General features: G+C 40.5%; 1 protein-coding gene across 3 annotated transcripts in view; it reads left to right on the plus strand.

Annotated features, from left to right (window-relative positions):
* The window catches only part of LOC122812252 (TLC domain-containing protein 4-like), a 1080923-nt gene that overhangs the window by 197653 nt on the left and 862894 nt on the right, over window positions 1-20376 (plus strand). The gene's annotated exons all lie outside the window — the stretch shown is intronic.

The following is a 20376-nucleotide window of genomic DNA, read 5'->3' on the forward strand; positions in this document are numbered from 1 at the left end:
TAGTTCCGCGTTGGCTCTTAGATCTGATACCGGATCTCATTTCGCATCCCTCAAGGGTCCCTCATCCAGACCTGGGCTCTCTGCTTGGCTGCTCCAGATGTTCTTCGTGTTTCACTGTTGCAGTCCTCACATATGGGTTATCCGGCTCCCGGTAGCCCTCAGTCAGCCCGAATACCAGAGTCCTTGGCATATGATGTCAGCTGCTGCCGGATTGCTAGGACTCCCGGTCTGTCTTCCCTCATCAAGACTATTCTGGTGACAGCTCATAAATCGTGTACCAGAAAAATATACTGTAGCAAATGGAAGCGTTTTTCTATCTGGGCTTCCCAGAGGGATTTGGATACTTTCACAGCTATTGTTCCAGTGGTCCTTGAGTTCTTGGCATACATTTTCCAGCAGACTGCCAGCTCATCTACAGTGAAAGTTCAACTAGTGGCCATTTCAAATTTCCATGTTGGTGAGAACATGGCTTCTTTAGCTTCCTCCTGACTTTGCAAAACCTTTATTAAATGTACCTTTCTTTTAAGGCCCCCGGTTAAAGATCCTACCCCTCCTTGGGATCTTACAGTAGTTTTACAAGCTTTGGTTGCCCCCCTTTGAGCCTGCTGCTTCTGTAGACTTAAAAGGTTTATCCTGGAAGACAGCTTTTCCAGTGGCTATTACCTTCGCTAGGAGAGTGTCAGAATTCCAGGCATTATCTGTCAAACCTCTGTATATGATTTTTCATAGAGACAGGGTTTCACTTTGTACTAATCCTTCTTTTCTGCCTAAAGTGGCCTCAGAAACAAATATCAATCAATCAATCAGTTTACCTGTTTTCTTTCCAAATGTTCAGAACAGGGGTGAATATAAATTACATTTGTTAGACGTGCATTGACAGCTACATTTCTATTTACACAGGACTAAAGCCTATCGCAAGTCTGACTAGTTGTTTGTGTCCTTTGCTATGCCCTTTTTGGGCAAACCGTTTCTAAGGTAACTATTGCTGGACGGATTTCCCTTTGTATCCATCAGGTTTACAAAGACAAAGGTATGTCCCTTCCGGGTAGGATAAATGCCCATTCTACCAGGTCCATGGCTACATCAGCTGCTTTTTGGTCTAGGGTGTCTTTGGATGATATTTGTTCAGCAGCTACTTGGTCCTCATCTCACACCTTCATTTCTCATTATAAATTGGACATGGTTTCTAGAGGGAGAGCATCCTTTGGCTCAGCGGTGCTCCAAAATATCCTTCCACGAGGCCCACCCAAGGTTTTTGGTAGCTGGGGACTCTGTCCCACAGGTTGATGATCAAATGAAGTCAACTACTTCAGATAAATAAGTTATGTACTCACCGTAACATTCCATCTGAGTAGTTAGACTTCATTTGTCATCGGCCGTTCTCCCTCCTTTCTCTGGACCTTTATTTTTCTGCATTGGCAGGCAGGAGAGGGTACCTTTGTGGCTCTCCCCCTTTTTCTTGGTTAATGAAGGTTATTGTATTAAGTTCATGTGAGAGGTATAGCAAACTCGATCTGAGGGAAGGAAGGAGATGGAGGGGTATTATGGGTAAGGGGAGGAGCTTGGAGCTTGGATCAGATGCTGGTGAAACTGCCATCTCTGATCCAGTCCGGATCTGATACCCAACAGGTTAATGACAAATGAAGTTGAACTACTCAGATGGAACGTTATGGTGAGTACATAACTTCTTTTTTTCTTACATTCCTGTTTCCCTCCGGGGCATCATTGTTGTATTAATGTTGTTTAATGTTTGACTCCCCTCCACAAAGCCACATTGATACATATCTATCAATTTTGGCCACACCTGCACCATTCTTTTAGCCATTATAAAGATAAACACTGTATAATCATGGTTTAAAATTGAAATGTGCCTATATGGAGCTGAATCTGATGGCGCTTTACTGTCTTAAGGTATTACAGCCACCACAGCTTTTTTCCAGGATGTTGGTAATTTCCTGGCTTTTGAAATACTTTTAAAGCCTTCCAAATCTTTTTTCACTTTCTTCCCTACTAGCTTCCAAACTTCCATTGGAATACCATCTATTCCTGTAGACTTTCCTGCCGATTGGTTATACATCATTATTTTTATCTCATCTCCTCCTCTCAATTTAATTGTTGAGCTTCAGCTACCTCTAACCTTGGAATATTGAAGTCTTCTGTAAATATTTCCATTTGTGCTTTTTCTTGATTCCCAATATCTCTACTTTTATACAAATGTTCATAAAATTTCTGAAATATCTCTACAGGATCTCTGGTTATTTTTCTTGTTTGACAACATCCCTTTCCACTTTCTGTTTCTTAAGTTGCTGTGCTAAAAGTTTTTATGCTCTGGAGTTATTTTCAAAAAATAATTGCTTAAGCGCAGTCTTTCTAAACTCATGCATATTATTTAGGTAGGCCCTTATTTTTTATTTAGCACTCTGCAGTTGTGCCTTTTCTTGTTATTTGAGATTCCCCTTACCCTGCAATACTTTAACCTTTCTTAGCCCCTCTAAATAATTATTGTTCCTTCTTAACCATATCATTTTTCTTTTATTTCTACTCTGTTTTAAACTGCAATTTCATTTCATCCCACTTATTAACAGTAACTTCTGGAGTACTTTCTATTTTCCCTTTTAGCTTCCAAATAATTAGCACTACCAATTCCTTAAATTCCTCTCTTTGTTAGATGGGGAAGTACAAGTGTCCCACTTTTACTTCATTATCCTGCACTTTTATCGTGGTTATTATTGGCTCATGATCTGAAATAATTATTGGATATGTGTCAAAGCTCTGAATTAAATGCACACGTTCCTGTGAAATATAATTTATGTCTGGTCTAGCCAGTTGTCATACTTTGGGGAATAATATATAAATTCTTTCATTGTTCCTGCTATTGAATTCATGTCTTCCATACCAAACATTTTTATAAATTTCTCCAGAAATGTAGCCCCCTGATACATCCTCATTGTTGCAAATTAAATTGCAGTCCCCACCTATAAGTAATACTACCTTCTGAAAGTTATTTCTCAAAATTCTATTAAGACCCATAACAGCAGTCTTATGTGGAATACAAATACGTGCCAGTGTAATCATCACCCCTTGCATAATCATCACCCCTTGCAAGTACCTCCTTAGTACTACAAATCTACCATTATTTTCTTTTTTTTTAACTTTCCTGTCACTGTTGGATCTCCTCTAGCAATTAATATGTGCTCCTTTTTCTTTGTCCCTGATATTTTGCTGAATATCCATTCTGAAATCATTTCTTTATCAAATTCACATGCTCACTTTTTTCCAGATGTGTCTCCTGTAGCATAATTATTTGCACTCTGCATTTCTTAGTATAATTAAATATTCTTTCTTTTTCTCTATACCTTTTGAGACCAACCACATTCCAAGATAACATAATAGGAGTCACCATTATAAGAAGTCATTAACCCTACCTATTATGTATAACACCTTTTTTAAATGTCTGTGTCTGGCTTTTCTGATACACGCACCTAGTAAAGTTTAGTAGGTTGATCTTTTATACAGTTTTTCTGATCTCCATTTGAACCTATGTCACATTTTGCAAGATGTTTTGATTCAATGAAAATACTCAATCAGAATCTAGTACCTTAATGCAAACACCCAAAATTATGTACATCTTCAAATAATGGTTTAACCCTCCTAATAGGAATAATTGTCCCAAATAGACATCTGCAAACGTAGACATTATCTAACCTAAAGCTGAGGTTATCCATGCTAAGACTCATGTTAGTGCTTATGTTCCTGCTTACACTAATTTGTGTCTTTATCTTTATTCCCCATCCAGATGTGAAAAACAGTTTGCATGCTTTCATAAAACATTAACTTTTAGTCTTGAAGAAACCAGTGCTTTGGCTTTTTTACTGCCCTATAATCAGCTTGTCTCCATGGAAATATAAGAAGAAATATAGCCCTCAGTTGCAGGCTTCTAAAGACAAGATTAATCATTTATTGCTAAAGGGTGTAGTTTTATTACATTCAGTATTATCTTATTTAGCTGTTTCCACTTAAAACTTGTTGTTAGGTTAAGCCAAGGGTCTAAATCCAGACATTCACCTATGCAAAAGAAGAGAAAACATATCAGCTCTACATATATTATGATCTGGTACTTTTGCTCCTAATCCCCCACTTCAGCAACCCAAGATTACAGCCTATTAACTAAAACCTGCTTTTTTCTAGCCCTTATTCTCTTTTTGCGTTGTAATGCTTATATTTTGCAATAATAAAAAAGAAGAGGCATCTGTTTACTTTAGTATTTTTTCTCATACAGCAACTAGAATTGCTTTGCTATAAAACGTGCAACTTATGTCTTGAAATGTTTTATAGAAGTACTGTTAAGAACAGAAATTGTTTTGCTTACAGTTACCCTTTTCCTTCCTCTTCCGTTCTCCTTGGTGTCCTTCCAAACATTAATGACATAAAGTGAGGCTAATGCCTTTCAATTCCCCAAAAGTTTGACAAAGTCAACAAAAGTCCCTTCTTTCCACTTTTTCTTGTACAGGTGTATTTCGCAAATGTAAGTGATGCTTTTTAATCTCACATTTATTCACAAATTTCCATGTTGCTGGTCTTCTTCCTGTTCTTGTTCACCTCCTAACTCCAGGCCCCAGTTCAGTTCCAAGAACTCCAGATTTTTTTAGTCAACTCTTGTGTTTCTTTCTCTCTCTCTCAAGCATTTCCCTTTGCAACATTGGAAAAGGTTTAACTGGCAAAGTTTCTCAGTGTGCTTTATTATCAGAAGAATGAGAAACAGAGTCCCCTTCTGCTTGATGGCTCACTTTTTGTTTGACAGACTTTTGTATTTCCTTCTTAGCCTGTTCTGAATCAAAAAATTACTTTGATCCTCACAGAATATTCTAAAAACAGCTGGATACAGCAGCTTGAATCTCTCACTAACCTCTCAACATTTACTGATTGTTGGAATAAATTTGTTTCTCTTCTGCCTGGTATAAAGCAAATACTTTTCCACAAACACTACAGTCTCCAACTTTTAATATGTTGTTATTTTGCCACAGTTTTGTCAGGATCAATTCTTTTCTAGTAGGATTGCAGCCTTACTAATATAGGTCTTGGCTGCTTTCTCATGTTCAGGTTTGGAGACTACACATGATATGCCCTTTCAATGAAAATATCCTGCTGCAGAATACCAGTCCAGTTGCTTATTTGTGTTTTCATAAAATTAATACAGTCTATGGCTTCTAGGTTCTCTGGTACAGCAGACAATCTCAGATTTTCCGTACAGACCCTGTCCTCTAATTCTGCCATTTTTTTAAGTGCCTCTTCATGAGCAGTCTCATACTCAACAAGCCTTTTCTTCATTTCAACCTCTGATTTTTGCAGTTTTATCAGCTGAACTGAATATATGTTTAAAGCTTTTTCCTTTCTTCTAGCTTTTCCTATTTGAGTTAATGTACTCCTTCATTGTTTAATTTATTTTAATCAGCTGTTAGCACATTTGACTTAGTTTTTCCTCTAGATTACCAGAAGCTATGTCTTGTACCATTGCTGGAGCTTTGTGTTTTGTGAACAGCTGCGGTATTCTTCCCAGTCAGTGTTCTCTCTCTACCATTTCTAGCTGATTTTCTTTCAGGCTGTCTTAGTTTCTTCTTTGCTGGCATTCAGGCCATGTACTTACTAGCCAGTAACAGAGTTTACTAAAAGTGACATAGTTCCTGGCCCTTGTATTTGTTTTTTTTCACACTGCAGCAGCTGAAGTTAAGCTGTTGATTGGTGTGCAGCCATCTTTACAAGCCTCTAAAGCTTTACATTCTTGAGACCAAAATCCTGAAACTGAAAATACCTCAAGCATAGTATCCTATACAGAATTTTATTAAAAACTGGAAGATCACAAATACTGGCACACAAAGCTTTTATATTATTGATGGTGTTACTTCTGCAAACCTTTAACTCCATCTTGATCTCAAATGGAGAAATGTGGCCCCCATGTTGTACTACAAATTCTGAATTTATAAAGTGTCAGACATTTGCAGAGCAACCAGTTTCAGATGAACCAGAGCCTAGCTGTAATCCAGCCTATGCGAATTTTGAATTAGGTTAAGAAAAGGATTAAGGAGTGCAGGAGGCTGCATGTACATTGCTTTACATACTGTGTTCAGAACTGTGTTTTATGTTTAGATTTGGCATTTTCAGGATATTGTTCTTTATGGATTCTCCGTTTCAAGGTTTAGATCTTAGGATTTTATGCTTCACTGAAGTGTGCTGGGGGATTCTGTAGTACTGCCATTTACATATACTAGAGCTAACTGTCTTATTATCAGCCTTGGAGTACATTACCACCTCTGCACCTGTATATTTAACTTCTACATCTGAATCTTGCTTTCCATGTTGCTAAAAAAGTTCCTCCCTTACACTGCTCTGATATGTAAAAATGTTTGCTTCATTAACTTCTCTTGAAGTACATTTCAGTATTCTACTTTTTAAGCTGTGTTCCACCATCTTGGCCTTCATTTGTCGGGTTTCTTGTATTTTGAATTGCCTTCCACCTGATTCATACACAGACTACTGTGTGCCCACATTCTACAAAATTATATCAGTCCCACAGGTGAAATAATTTGTCCTAACTTGAATGCCTTTAAAGAACAGTAGAGGTAAATAATTGTTTCTTTAGGGTCAGTCAGTAAATGTTGCCATCTAGAAATAATCCCTTTAGAAAACTGTTATTGAAATGCATAACAATTTTAGTGTGTAAAATGAAAGCTTCAAAGTAATAGGTTCATAGGTGTGTATTAGGCTAATGGCCCTGGAGCCTTTACAAGCCTAGCCCATAGGATTAACCTGGCATCGTGCCACCCAACCTTAGTTCCCAGTGCCTCTGTCGAGTAGAGCCACTGGAGTGATTCCTAGGGTGAATTTTCTATTTCCCATCTGCTCATCAAAATTTCTGTTGAGGGCCAGTAAGGAGCTCTGTTTGACATGCGTGGGAAGTCTATTCCATAGCATGGGCAGTCTCTGGGTTAAGAACCTGTTCCTCCAGCTTGCTCAGTTAATCGTGGTAATGAGGTTGAGGTCTTTAGAGTGTGGTGTGGAGGGATTGGGATTTTTAGATGTATAATTTCTAACAGAGCTGGGTCAGACATGGCTTTGTAAGTCAAGCAGAGATTGCCTCTAAGTAGGCATTTTGAGACCAAGAATAGTTTTTTTTTAGTCTGTCCATGTAGGACAAGTGTTTAAGGCCTAGGATCCTCTTTGTGAGGTACTTTTGCAGTCTCTCCAGTTGTTGCACCAGGTGTCTAGTGAGGTACATGCCAAATGGGGCATTGTACTCAATGATTGGCCTAATGAGAGAAGAGTAGAGGGAGACAATGACCTCTTTCTTCCTGGAAGCAAAACCCTTAGTAATGAGATGTGCCACATAGGACTTTCTGACCACAGTGGCAATGTGGTGGCCAAAGGGGAGGTTGCTATCGACCTGTGTTCCCAGATCTCTTATAACACCTTCTGTGTTCAGTGGGCTACCATTGATGTGGTAATTCATAGGAACCGGGTTTTTCCCAAAGGGGATGACGACACATTTTTTGGCATTGAGCTAAAGGCCATGATTCTGACACCAGTCATTAGTCTCAGTGAGGCCGTTCTGTAGAATGTCAGCATCACTTGGGGAGTTAATAATAGCTCCCAACTTGCAATCATCCTGTGAACTTTGTTAGCCAGAGTCCCTTCGTGTTGGCCTGGACTTCAGAGAAGTAGATATCAAACAGGAGAGGACCCAGGACCGAACCTTGTGGGACTCCACTCATGATTGGTTGGCAGTCTGACTTGGAGTCCGCTACTTTCACACTGTGGGTTCTGTATGTGAGCCGGTTTGCAACCCACCTAGTGATATAGGGGTTGATGCCTAGCTTAGTGAGTTTTTCTAAGATTCCTGAGTGGGGAATGGTATCAAAGGCTTTGGACAGGTGGAGGTAGGCTGTATGAACCACCTTGCCTTCATCCACACCTCTGATGACTGACTCAAAGAAGTTGACCAGGTTGAGCAAGCTTGATCTACCCTTTACAAAATCAAACTGTGTGAGATCCAGAGCTTGAAGATTCCCTAAATCCTTGTTTATTAAGTCCATGATGATGTGTTCCACAGCTTTTGCATATCAGACTCTTCAGGCTAATGGGGTGATAGTTCCCAGGGTCTTTAGTCATTCCTCCCTTGTGGAGGGATGACTGTAGCAGTGCATCATTCGGTAGGGACAAAGCGTGAGGTGAGGCTGTGATTGAACAAGGCACACAGGTGAGGTGCCTGTTCACTCCGTAGTTCATGTAGAACACAGCCAGGGATATTGCCAGGTCCCATAGAAGCTGTATTCCTGGCCTTGGACAGTGCTGTTTTAACCCGTGCAACAGTAATGCTGGGTGCCTGGCAATCTACTGGTATTGTGATTGGCCCTTTGGTGGGGGAGAGAGGGGTAAAGTTGGCACTAATTCTGTTGGCCAGTATATTGCCAATATCTGTTGGCTCGGTATAGGAGGTACCATTGTGCAGTAGCTCAGAGCAGATCTGGGTATTGCAGAATTATGTCAGTAATTATGACAGCTGTTCTCTTTTGTGTCTTTTTCTTCTTTTCTGTTCTCTATTGTATTTTTTCTGTCTTGATTTTAATTGCATTGTACTACATACTGACATATTGACAATTTTACATTACTCATCTCCTCTTTTATTTGGCCTCTCTACCTTGATCATAGCTGATAAAGGGTCTTGAGAGACTTAATGTCCAACAGTTATTATGTGTTAAATCAGTAAAAAAACGGATAATTGAAATTGCTGTACCTTGTGTTTATAGTGCCTTACATACTCTAATACCAAAATCTGCAAGCAGAAATGAGGGCAGTGTGGAAGAAAGCTATTCAGACAGTTCCAATACTAGGAGCAACAGGACATTTTAAAAAGAATTTACAATTGCCCTTAAATATATTACCAGTGTGTGTAACACTGTGCGAATTGCAGAAGGAAGCAGTTCTGGGTACATTGCAAGTGCTGAGAAGTGTACTTCTGGCTAACATCAAAGACTGAAGCAATACTATTCATGAACTCTAATCATACCCCAACTTAGAAATGGGGTCCATTCTTGTCATGGTCTTAGAAAAATAAAATATGGGAACAATACATGCAGAGTTTTGGAGGAGGAATGAGGATTAAGAAAAGGCAGGAATTGAATAATTTAAGGAATGTTGCTTAGATTGTATGATATAAAATATATGCGATGTGTAATGTTTATAAATATGAACTTGCGAATATGGTTTGATTACTTTTATATAAATGTTAAGTTTGAATATGTCACACGATAATTCAATAAAGGTGTTTAAAATAAAGTAAAAGCCGTAAGTGGTGATGGTAAAGGTAATGGTAATTTACAAGTTCATTTTAAAAAAAAAACTTTTAGAAACAGGAATAAGGTGGCAGTTGCAAATTTAATGTTAGAAGGTTTATGACGGTGTCCTTAAGCATTAGCAGTCCAGGTGATCCTACAGTCTGGAAAGTGTTAAACCTGGAGATATTACCCATTGCCTAAAGAGCCTGCAGAAGTACACCAGCAATGCGTCTGGCAAATTCTGCCTGCCACCAGCAATGTCAGTTGAAAGTTCTCACTCTTGGATGCCAGGACTGCTACAGTAAATGCTTGTTAAATGACAGGACTTCTATAGTAAAAGCAGGATTGTCTCTGAGGCCATTGTCACAGGCACTGAGCAGTGATCATCAGATTTTTGTGGGGTGAAAGGAAACATTTTAAAGACGCACTGAAGACATACAAGAAAACAAATAGCCATCACAAGCCACGAGGTAGTGCCCATTGACTAGTTTCATTGGCATCAGAACCTTCACTAACCAGTAGCCTGCTTTGAAGAGAAGACCAGAAAAAACAGAGGAAAGGAAGTAAATAAACGTTGTCATTGGTAGCTTTTTCACATAGAAACCTCTGTGTTTTAATAACTCATCTGTGCCCCCATAAAGATCATCCTTAGACTGAGGGGCTGTCATCACTGACAGCTTTGAGGGGCTTACCTTTTCAAATGAGCATGGGATGAAAAAGATTAGGTTGCTATCACAGTCTGAAATTTGAATTGGTCTTATCATTGTAGAAAGACACATTGGCACATACCAGGAGGGGATTTGACTCTAGACTTAGGCGTCCTTCTCTCTCCCTCCTTTATTGACACCACCTGTCTTTAGTCTTCCTGTACTGAATGTAGCAAGACTAGACTTTTTAGATGTCAGTGTACCAGACTACATTTTGAAGAGCGATGGGGAAAATTGTGAGTCCAGAGGTTGATGTTTGTGTGGTGCCATGTAAAACTGTTTGAAATAGGTGCTACAGGGATGGCTTTGGGACATCTGGTTACATATGACAAGATCAAAATCACAGAGGTATTGAACATAATATATAAACACAGAGCAAAATCCCCAAACTCCTTTGTGCCTTAATTACATTAATAAAGTATGTGTTCATGCTAATAAGGGACAATTTGATATTTGAAAATTATTTGGGTTCAGAACTTCGAGTCTGAATCCCTTTTATATCTGCCCACCTCTTCATAACCATAAAACAAAATTTTGACCCCTTGTCTAATAGGACAGCACATTCCTGCTAGCCTCACATAGCTTTATTTGCTTGCAGTTCTTATTAAGAATGGAAGTAGGCAGGAGAAAAGTGGTGTTACTACACCAGTTTTATGCTACTTGTCTTGGATTTGCCTGCTTTTTATGCTGACATCCAAGTAGAGGACTGAAGGAGCAAGACATTGTGGCTTTAAATTTGAGAGTTTCATTTTCAAATATATGACCATAGAAAACAGACTAAACTGATATCCTAATTGATATATATTTGTGTGTCTGTATGTGTTTGTATAGATTGTACCCATTTTCATTTGTTTTAGGATTATAGACCATCGGAAACTATGAATCCCGGGTTGGAGGCCATTCCATCATATTTGCAACACATCCATACACCTCGTGACAATTTAACATCACCACTCAGATGACTAGCATGTATTTGGATTATGGGAAGAAACCAGTAACCCGGGCAAAAGCTCTTCTAAGTACAGGAGGACATGCAGATTCTGTGAAGGTGACTCCCCACACAAGAAACAAATTAAAACCGTAACCTTCATGTTATTAGATGCGTTTCTGTGGGTGATGTTTGCATATGTTTAACTACACCTTGTAAGAGACTGGTGTCATATCCAGGACCCATTCCCGTCTTTTAAGACTGCTTGTCAGGATCAACTTTGATCACCTCTAATGTGTATGTATACATGCATACACACACTTCTTTCCTAAATGTGTTAGTTTGCACTTTGCCTAGTATTATAAATGTGTCAGTTTGCACTCTGCCTAGTATTATAAATGTGTCAGTTTGCACTCTGCCTAATATTGTTTATCTCATCAGCCCAGTCATTATTATATGTACCAACAGTTTTCCATGGTATGTCAATTGCACACATGCAGTCAGTAAGTCTAGATTCACTACTAATAATGGTACACAATCTTCAAGCATTTGATATGAGGAGCACGGGCCACCACCAGTATTATCAGGTTGCTACAGCAAATCATTAATGGCTTACTCGTTTAAGGAATTCATATTCAGGGACAAACAAAGAATTCTAAAAGAAAAGGGTAATCAAAACCACTTACCACAGAATTCAGAGATTTTTAACCAGCTTCTATGAGAAAATCACACAAACAGTATGCAACAAAATAAAAACCCACTGAGCTAACCTTACACAAGTGGAAGTAATTCATAAAGTCGTCACTGTGACCTGCTGCACCACTTGTGCTAGTCACACTAAAATGCTTTGTTTCCTCTCCATCCCGATCGCTTCCATTTGCATCTTATTATGAAACTAAAAATCGGAGGTTAAAATAAGTAAATAAATCTCCTGTAACTAAGCAGTTGCACAATGACAACACAGTATTGCTCTGGATTGGGCCACTCTTGTCTACAGTCTGTGGGAATTTATAGTTGACTAGACCCCTTGGGATGGCAAGGATGTGCCTGTCTGCAGTCTATCCCTTTCTAACAACAAACAGTAAAAATCAGAGATAAAACAGCAAAATATAAATCAAAATAAATATTTCTGTCAACTAGTTGTCCCTTTCTCCCTACAAACAGTGGAAATTGGAGGTAAAAATAAATCTTCTCTTACCAATCAATTTCACAGTCAGTCACAAACCAACTCTGGATTGTTTCAGTTAAGCTCTAAGGTATGTTTGTGGCTATTTATAGCAGGTAGGAAATGATGGCACTCAGTCATTGGTCATTGGCGTGTCTTATAAGTCTGCGTTTTTTTGCTTCATAGGAAAATGGACACATCCCCTCAAACAACACAGTCATTTTCTACAGTGGGTCTGAAAGACTGAGAGGCATTGAAACCCATCACTGTGGGTGTGCTGATGAAACCATGTTTCAGTAACTATGCAGATATTTTTATTTTCAAGAGGCAGGGGGCCTATAAGGAGTGCAACTTCTTATTTTGGCTTCTAGATTTGAACAGTGTTACCTTTATATAGTCTTGATTTGGTTTCACTTGAGAGCAATTTGCAGAGACTGAACTTGCTTAAGAAGACACTATAGCGAAAAATAGCTGTGGTCAGTATATAAAAGCCATGATAAGAAGGTGCATGTAATCCCTTGCAAAGCAGGTAGAGCTGGTAATTATCTTGTCCCAGGCTGATCGATATATTGGACCTCCTTAGAATGACCCTAATAACTAGATCAATGGTTGTATTATAGCATAATTCTTTCTCATGATAATTTGCTCTCAAGTCTAGTTTCATACCAACCTCAAGCCCATATTCAGAGAACTCCATCATGCCCCTGTTCATATGATCCAGTGAAGTGTGTCTCAAGTCCTTCACTCCCACATGCACAATAACCAAGTTGTAGGAGTGCCATGGGTGAAGGGACTTGAGGGCTCTGGTGACATGTTCGATTCTGATAGTTGAAAGATCGCATGTAGGCACCATATCCTTACTGAGCTTAGCAAGTGAGCAGTGCATCTTTGTGTCAGCTCATCTACTGTGGAGTCACCTGTGACTGAGACATTACTGTTTTGATGAGTCTATAGATGGGGTTTGCGTATAAGTGTGACGCTGAATATCTTGTATGAGCAACTTGCATCTCAAAGGCATTTGGAATTTTTCGGCAGGGTTTCATAAGCACCTCAGTATAAGATGGTTTATTTGCCGATTTAGGTCAAAGTGAGCATGGTTGTGTGAGGGGTGTGTCAGTACAGACAACTTGGTGGGTTCTGCCAGCAAGTTTTGTTGAGATGCTAGGCTCCAAGGTTAGGATATGCTTTCACCACCCTTGTATATGTTCATGTAAAAGAAGAAGTAAAACAGTTGTCAGTAAGCAGTTGTTTCATCATCTCAGAGTGCCTAGTGTTATCAGGCTTGGGTACACATGGTGTGAGAAGCTGCAACCTCATGGTTCATTGTGCCAGGTGTGTAATTAATACACTTATGAGGTTTGCTGTAAGGAAGGAATGTTTATATTGGTTGTAAATTAGGAGAGGAGTTCAGTGAAAATAAAGGAGCAACAAGTGAAGAAAGGGTAGAGATGAAGCAGGGTAGTACAGTTTACAAAGCAGCAGGTACACATGCTATAAAGTGGTCGAGCAGGTCCAACTTGATTAACACAACTAGAGAATTGCAGATTAAGTCAGGCTTGATTTTCACAATTCAATTTCAAGTCTGGCTTGACTTGCACAACAAGGGAGTTGCAACACAATAAGTAGCAGAAATAAAGAAATTACAGTTCATAGGTTCATAGGTTGTTACTAGGCTATCTGCCCTAGGGCATTTATAAGCCTAGCCAGAGTGTGTTTGGCTTTCGCCACCCATTTTAAATGAATTTTGCTATATCCTTTTTCGAGGTTAGTATACTGTGCCTCTGTCTAACAGTGACACAGAAGTGATACCCGGGGTAAACCTACTATCTCCCATCCACTCATCAAGATTCCTCTTGAAGAGAGTCAATGAGGGACTCTGCCTAACCTGGACTGGGATTTTATTCCAGAGTGAAGGAAGCCTCTAGGTTATGAATCTGTCCCTCCAGCATGTCCTATTTATTTCAGTGTTGAGGTTCAAGTCTCGAGCGTGAGCTCGATGGGATTTGGATTTTCTGAGGTGCAGCATGTCCATTAATTCCGGGTTGGACATGGCTTTATACGTCAGGCACAGATCGCCTCTGAGCAGGCGGTATGCCACTGAGTAGAGCTGGAGTTTCTTTAACCGGGCAGCATATGGCATCTGTTTGAGCCCTTTGATCCTCTTGGTGAGGTACTTGTGGGGTCTTTCCAGTTGCTGCAGGTGTCTGGTAAGGTACATCCCAAAAGGGGCATTGTACTCAATTATGGGCCTGATGAGGGATGAGTAAAGAGGCACGATGACCTCCTGTGATCTAGATGTGAATCCCTTCATGATTAGGTGGGCTATATAAAATGTTTTTCTAACCACTTTGGCCACGTGGTTGTCAAATGAGAGATTGCTATCAACTTGGGTCCCCAGGTCCCTAATTACTTATTCCGTACTTAATGGATTTGTGGGCACTTTGTTTTTGCCAAAGGGGATGACTATACACTTTTTGGCGTTTTAGCTTGAGGCCATGGCTCTGGCACCAGTTGTCTGTTTCTATGAGGCCCTTTTGTAGGATGCTTGTGTCGGCTGGAGAGTCGATTATGGCGCCCAGTTTGCAGTCATCTGCGAACTTGGTAAGCCACAGTCCTTCCGTGTTAGCCTGTACCTCCGAGAAATATATACCGAACAAGAGAGGTCTCAGGACTGAGCCTTGTGGGACGCCACTTGTAACTGGTTTGGAATCTGACATGGCTCCAGCAATTCTAACCATGTGGGTTCTGTCCTTGAGCCAGTTTGCAACCCATCTAGTGACATAGGGGTTTATATTTAAGCTGGTGAGCTTATCTATAATGCCCGAGTGGGTATTGTATCGAAGGCTTTTGCAAGGTTCAGGTAGGCTGTGTGGACCACCTTCCCCTCGTCAATGGTCTTGGTGACTGTTTCAAAGAAATCAACCAGGTTTAAGAGGCAGGATCTGCCCTTAACAAAGCCGAACTGGGTAGGATCCAGTGTCTGTAGGTCCCCAATATCTTTATTTATGAGGTCCATGATGATCCTTTCCATAGCTTTGCAGACCAAGCTAGTCAAGCTTATGGGGCGATAGTTTCCAGGATCCGTTGAGGCACCACCTTTGTGGAGAGGGACCACTGTTGCTGTATGCCACTCTTTGGGTACATATCCTGTAGTAAGGCTGAGATTGAACAGTAGTTTTATGTTTGGGTTTAGTTCTTCTTGGAGTTCATGTAGGACGCAGCCCGGGACACCGTCTGGTCCCATTGATGCTGTGTTTTTTGCTTTGGAGAGGGCGGCTCTTACCTGAGCATCTGAGATGTCAGGGGGGCAGCACTCTGCTGGGATAGATATTTGCCCTTTTGGTGGGGAAGGGGGGGAGAAGTTTGCGCTGAACCTGTCAGCTAGGATGTTCTCAATGTCTGTGGGTTCAGTGTATTTTTTGTCATTTTGGACTAATTCTGAGCATATCTGGGAATTCCCACCCAGGTTCCTAACATAACTAAAGAAAGCCTTGTGATTATCCTTAGTGTCCTGTGCAATTTTTCTCTCGAAGCTGGCCTTAGACGATTTTATGAGTGCCTGTAGTTTTTTGCTAATACTGATCAGAGATGCCTTCCCTTTTTGGGATTTTGCTCTATCATGTAGTAGCTTCCTCCTTCTGTTGTATAGTTGTTTATGGCTGGGGTCCACCAGACAGAACGCCTAACTTTGGAGGATTGGGTCTTGGATTTATTTGGGATTGCATGATCCATGCATTCCTGAAGGTGTTCATAGAATGCGTTTATAAAGGATTCTGCGGTCTGGGCCGTATTTTACACAGGCCCGGGGGCTTTGAAGGATTCCACCTCGGTTTTGAGGAGTGTGAAATTTGCTTTAGAGAAGTTTTTCACTGTGGTTTTCTGGGCAGGGGCTGGGGTCGGGATGTGAATATCTAGTGAGATTAGTTTATGGTCTGATCTTACCAGTGAGGGATACACTTCTGGTCTGGAGCATAGAGTCCCCATGTTGGTGATGATCAGGTCCAGTATGTTTTCCCCTCTTGTGGGAGTGGCAACAAGTTGTTCCATAGCATTTGAGTTTATAAATTCTAGGAACCTTCGGGCTACGGTGTTGGAGCTAGAGTAATGCTCCCAGTCTATGTTAGGGTAGTTGAAGTTGCCCAATATAATGGTGTTTGGAGAGACCTTCATATTTTCCAGTGTTCTCAGGAAGGCCGAGTGGGGTTCCTGGGTTTGGGAGGATGGTCTGTAGCAGGCTATAAACTGGAAGGCAGTTTTACCCACTGTTAGTTGCACATGGATAGTCTCTGATGCTTCGTGCTGTGCTACCAACCTGGAGGTGTGGGTATCTTTGACGAATATTGATACTCCCCCTCCTTTTGTGGTTCGGTCCACATTTTGGGGCTGAAAAACATGGTATGAGGTATAACCTGGTAGTGCTGGGGTGCTCTCGGGAGCCTTGAACCAGGTTTCTGTTACTGCACAGATATCGATGTTCTGCATGCTAAGGAGAGCTTCGAGTGCATGCATCTTGAGGTTTAGAATTCTGGCGTTGAGTAGCATTACTCTTAGTTTCTTATCCCTTGTGATACCTATGGAGGTGGGTTTGTCTTTTGAGCCTTGCCTAAAAAAGGCACTATGGGGGTGGCAAGAGCCTTTGCCAATATCCGAAAGCCCAGGGGTGACAGGTGCAAGCCGTCCCTAGCGAAGCATCATGGCTTGTCGAGCATGTCATCCCAGGCAGACAGGCATTGGATCCCCTTTGAATGACACCAATACTTAAGCCAGTTGTTGAAATTGATCATCTTGTCTTCATATTGTGGCATCATTCTTGGTGAGGGTAAGATGCTACTCAAGGTCAGGGTCATACCGGCCTGGGCTACATTCTCAGATAGCTCCTCTATGTCTCTTTTCATGTAGTCCAGGGAGGTACATCTCAGGTCATTCACACCAGCATGGACAATGACTGAGTCATATTTGTACTTGCCTTGGAGTGACTTGAGTGCTTGTGTTATGTGGCGGATCCTAGCGCCCGACAGGCAGCTCACCGTGACCTTCTCCTTGTTCAGCCTGGTGAGCGGGACGTCATTGTGCCTGACGATAGAGTCAACTATTACAAGTGTATCAGGTGTGTTGTTTAGCCTTAAGGGCTGTGACTGTTCGGCACACTGGCTTTGTGAGCTATGTGTTGCACGTGTTTTGTTTCAGTTTCTGCAAAAGATTTAAAAATAATATAGTAACTAAGTAATTTGGCGTGGTTTCCACAGTGACTAAGCAGTCTGGCATGTTTCGACAACAGTATAGAGTTGTACTGCAGTGAAGGGCACTTTGATGAGGTTTTTCAGAACAAAGTGAACAGTGAATGTGAGGAAGGTAAAGAATACAGAGTTCTGAACGCCATTTCTGCTATTGTAAAGCAGAAAATAAAATAAAGGCAGACTGCCTGCAACGGGCACAAGTACAAGTGAGTAAAGAAGGGAAACTGAAGAAACTTATTTTGAAATATCATTTGCAGAGGGAGGGAGGGCACCATATATAAAGAAAATAAACTGAAAAGGTGGTAGCCACCCACCTAAAAGAAATGAGAAGACTTGAGGGCTTGTGCAGATGGCAGAGGCAATAAAGTGGAAGTTGATATGCATGTAGAACTGCCCTTTGTAATAGTAGACACAGAAGAATCTGCAGGGCAGTGTTTTTGGTATGGCAGATACTTCCACCTTCGAGCAAGCAAAAGAAGAAGATAATCCTGAGTTATTGGACTTGTAAGTAAGCCACATTAAATTTAAAGTGACAAAATGGGAAGATGATACTTTAAGAAGGAATAGAGAAAATGTAACCAAAGTTGGAGGGGTAGATGGTGACAAAGATGTTCCTACTATTTGTTACCCCTGGTTTGAATTAAACAATAATATTTTATATAAAGTAAATAAAAATGAAGAAATTCTTTAGGTGGCACTTCTGTTCCAGAATTTGTTGTTGGGGTCCTTACTGAAGTGTCCTTCTTCCTCTGCCTGTTTTTGCCAAAACCTTTTAGGACAGTATAATAAAACTAGCCCATAGTCACATGTTGGATGGCTGTCTTTGGATAGACAAGAGTTCTAGACAGATTTTACTGGCCAGGTGTAATGAAAGAACAACAACATTTCCGTGCTTGTCCAAAATACTACAAAACCGCAATCTGTCATGGATTTCAGACTTATCCCAGTGCCTATCACAGTGGTTCCATTGCACATATTGCTATGGTTATCATGGGGCTGCTAGGAAATTTTAGCAGTGGGTATTAGTCTGTTACTACCAATATGTACTATGCTACCAGAAGTCCAGAAGCAGTGCCATTGCACAGAGTTAATGCCAAGGCTTTTGCTACAGAACTGGTTCTGTTATTTTCCAGACTGGGTATCCATAAAGACATGATTGCTGACCAAGGCACTTTGATTATGTCCGAAGCACTGAATCAGTTATGCCAGTGTTTTAAAATCAAACCGTTGAAGACCTCAGTCTTACATCCAAAGACTGATGGATTAGTACAGAGTTAATAAAACACTGAAGCCCATGCTAAGAACCATTATTGACACAGATTGGAAATGGGACCAGTTGTTATCCTACTTACTGTTTTTGCTGTAAGACTGGTGCCAGAAGCTTCAGCTGGGCTTAGCCCATTTGAAACGTTGTACTGCAGGCATGTAAACCAGGGAGGAAAAGAGGACACCATTTAAAAGTGTGATAAAACACTACGTTAATTTGCAGAACAGGCTCAACTTGATTATCCCAAAATAAAAGAAGCGTATACAGCTAGCCCAAGAGATACAACATTGAATGTATACCATAAATGCTTGACTTACAGAATTTAACCCAAGACATCAAGTAGTAGTGCTAGTTCCTCCACGGTGGTAAGGGCCATTTGAGATGATTGAAAACATACATGCATTTAAGTACAAGATTAGACAGCCAGGAATGAGAAAGCTACAGCAAATCTGTCACAGTAATATACTAAAGCCATAGAGCAGTAGAACTTTTATGCAGCAAACTTGACAGCACCTGGAGGTGTAGAGTATGGTAGCCTGGTTGGTTTTGTTGAGTATGGTGGGTGAGGCATGGCCTACAGCCAGAACATTTTGGCAATAGCTGAATTATTGGAAGCTTGTGTGGACTCTGAAAAAACTAACTAATGAAGGTTCTGTTTGTAAGCCAAAGACCAGTGTTTGTTTTGCTTATTTGAAATTCAAAAGCCAAGAAGGGTGGCTATACATCATATATGTTTTGCATTTTATAACTGGGTGTCTGAAGATGATTATGGAAGTAATCCAACAGTGTATACAACGATGCAAACACATAGAAGGACCATAAAAATAAACTTCAAGCACATTTATTAAAACGAACCCAGTGCACAGAACAGGTAAGCGCTTTCACAGTTAACTTCATCAGACCAAAATATTACACACAGGTGTTGTATTTAAACAGGTCTACTTGATAAGGCCGACAACCCATATGATCGACAACCAAATGAACGACACCAGAAGAACGAAAATCCAAATACCCGACAGCTGTAAACACCGACACTCACATCACCGATAAGCATAACACCGTCAAATCAGTGCAGACTATGGCAGCAACGTTACTGACTGCAGCTAAGCACTCATTATGGTTTCCGTAATTAGTCCCGTAACAATATACAAGTATGATTCAAAGAACGGCAGTTCCAACATTATCTGCACGTTATTCATAGCTTGCGAACAGTTCACCCTAAAAAGCAGAACATCAGCCGTCAATGATGCAGTATATTTACGTTCCCAATCAGATACGCTACTAGTGCACCAGCTAGAAATTCACTGCAAAACACCCGTGATTCCATCACCAATGTAGATCACTTCAAAAGCACATTATAATATAAACATATGGACCGCAATTGTAACAACAAATTGCATGAATGCATGACTCTGTTACAGAATCCAAAGTGTATTTTGCCTACATTTTCAAAAGCTTTGCAATAGCTTTCACAAACTCCATGCTTGAATACTGTTCCCTACTTGATAACACACTTTGGAATTGCTGGTGTCTGACAATTAGCTTCCTTTTCTTCAGAGAAGGTACGTACCCTGTGGACATCCTGATTCTGAGCTCATCCACTCGATTTTGCTGAAAATGGTGACGGCTCTTCCTTTACAACTATCAGTGCTTTTATATTTACATCCCCAGTACCTCTTGCTGTTTCGAGTCCTTTCAAGATGGTAGAGGTGACAGTCTATCACTAAGATTTCCTTTCCCTTT

The sequence above is a fragment of the Protopterus annectens genome, chromosome 9.part0 (genome assembly GCF_019279795.1).
Source record: "Protopterus annectens isolate FY-2018-M chromosome 9.part0, PAN1.0, whole genome shotgun sequence".
In the NCBI taxonomy this organism is placed as follows: Eukaryota; Metazoa; Chordata; order Ceratodontiformes; family Protopteridae; genus Protopterus; species Protopterus annectens.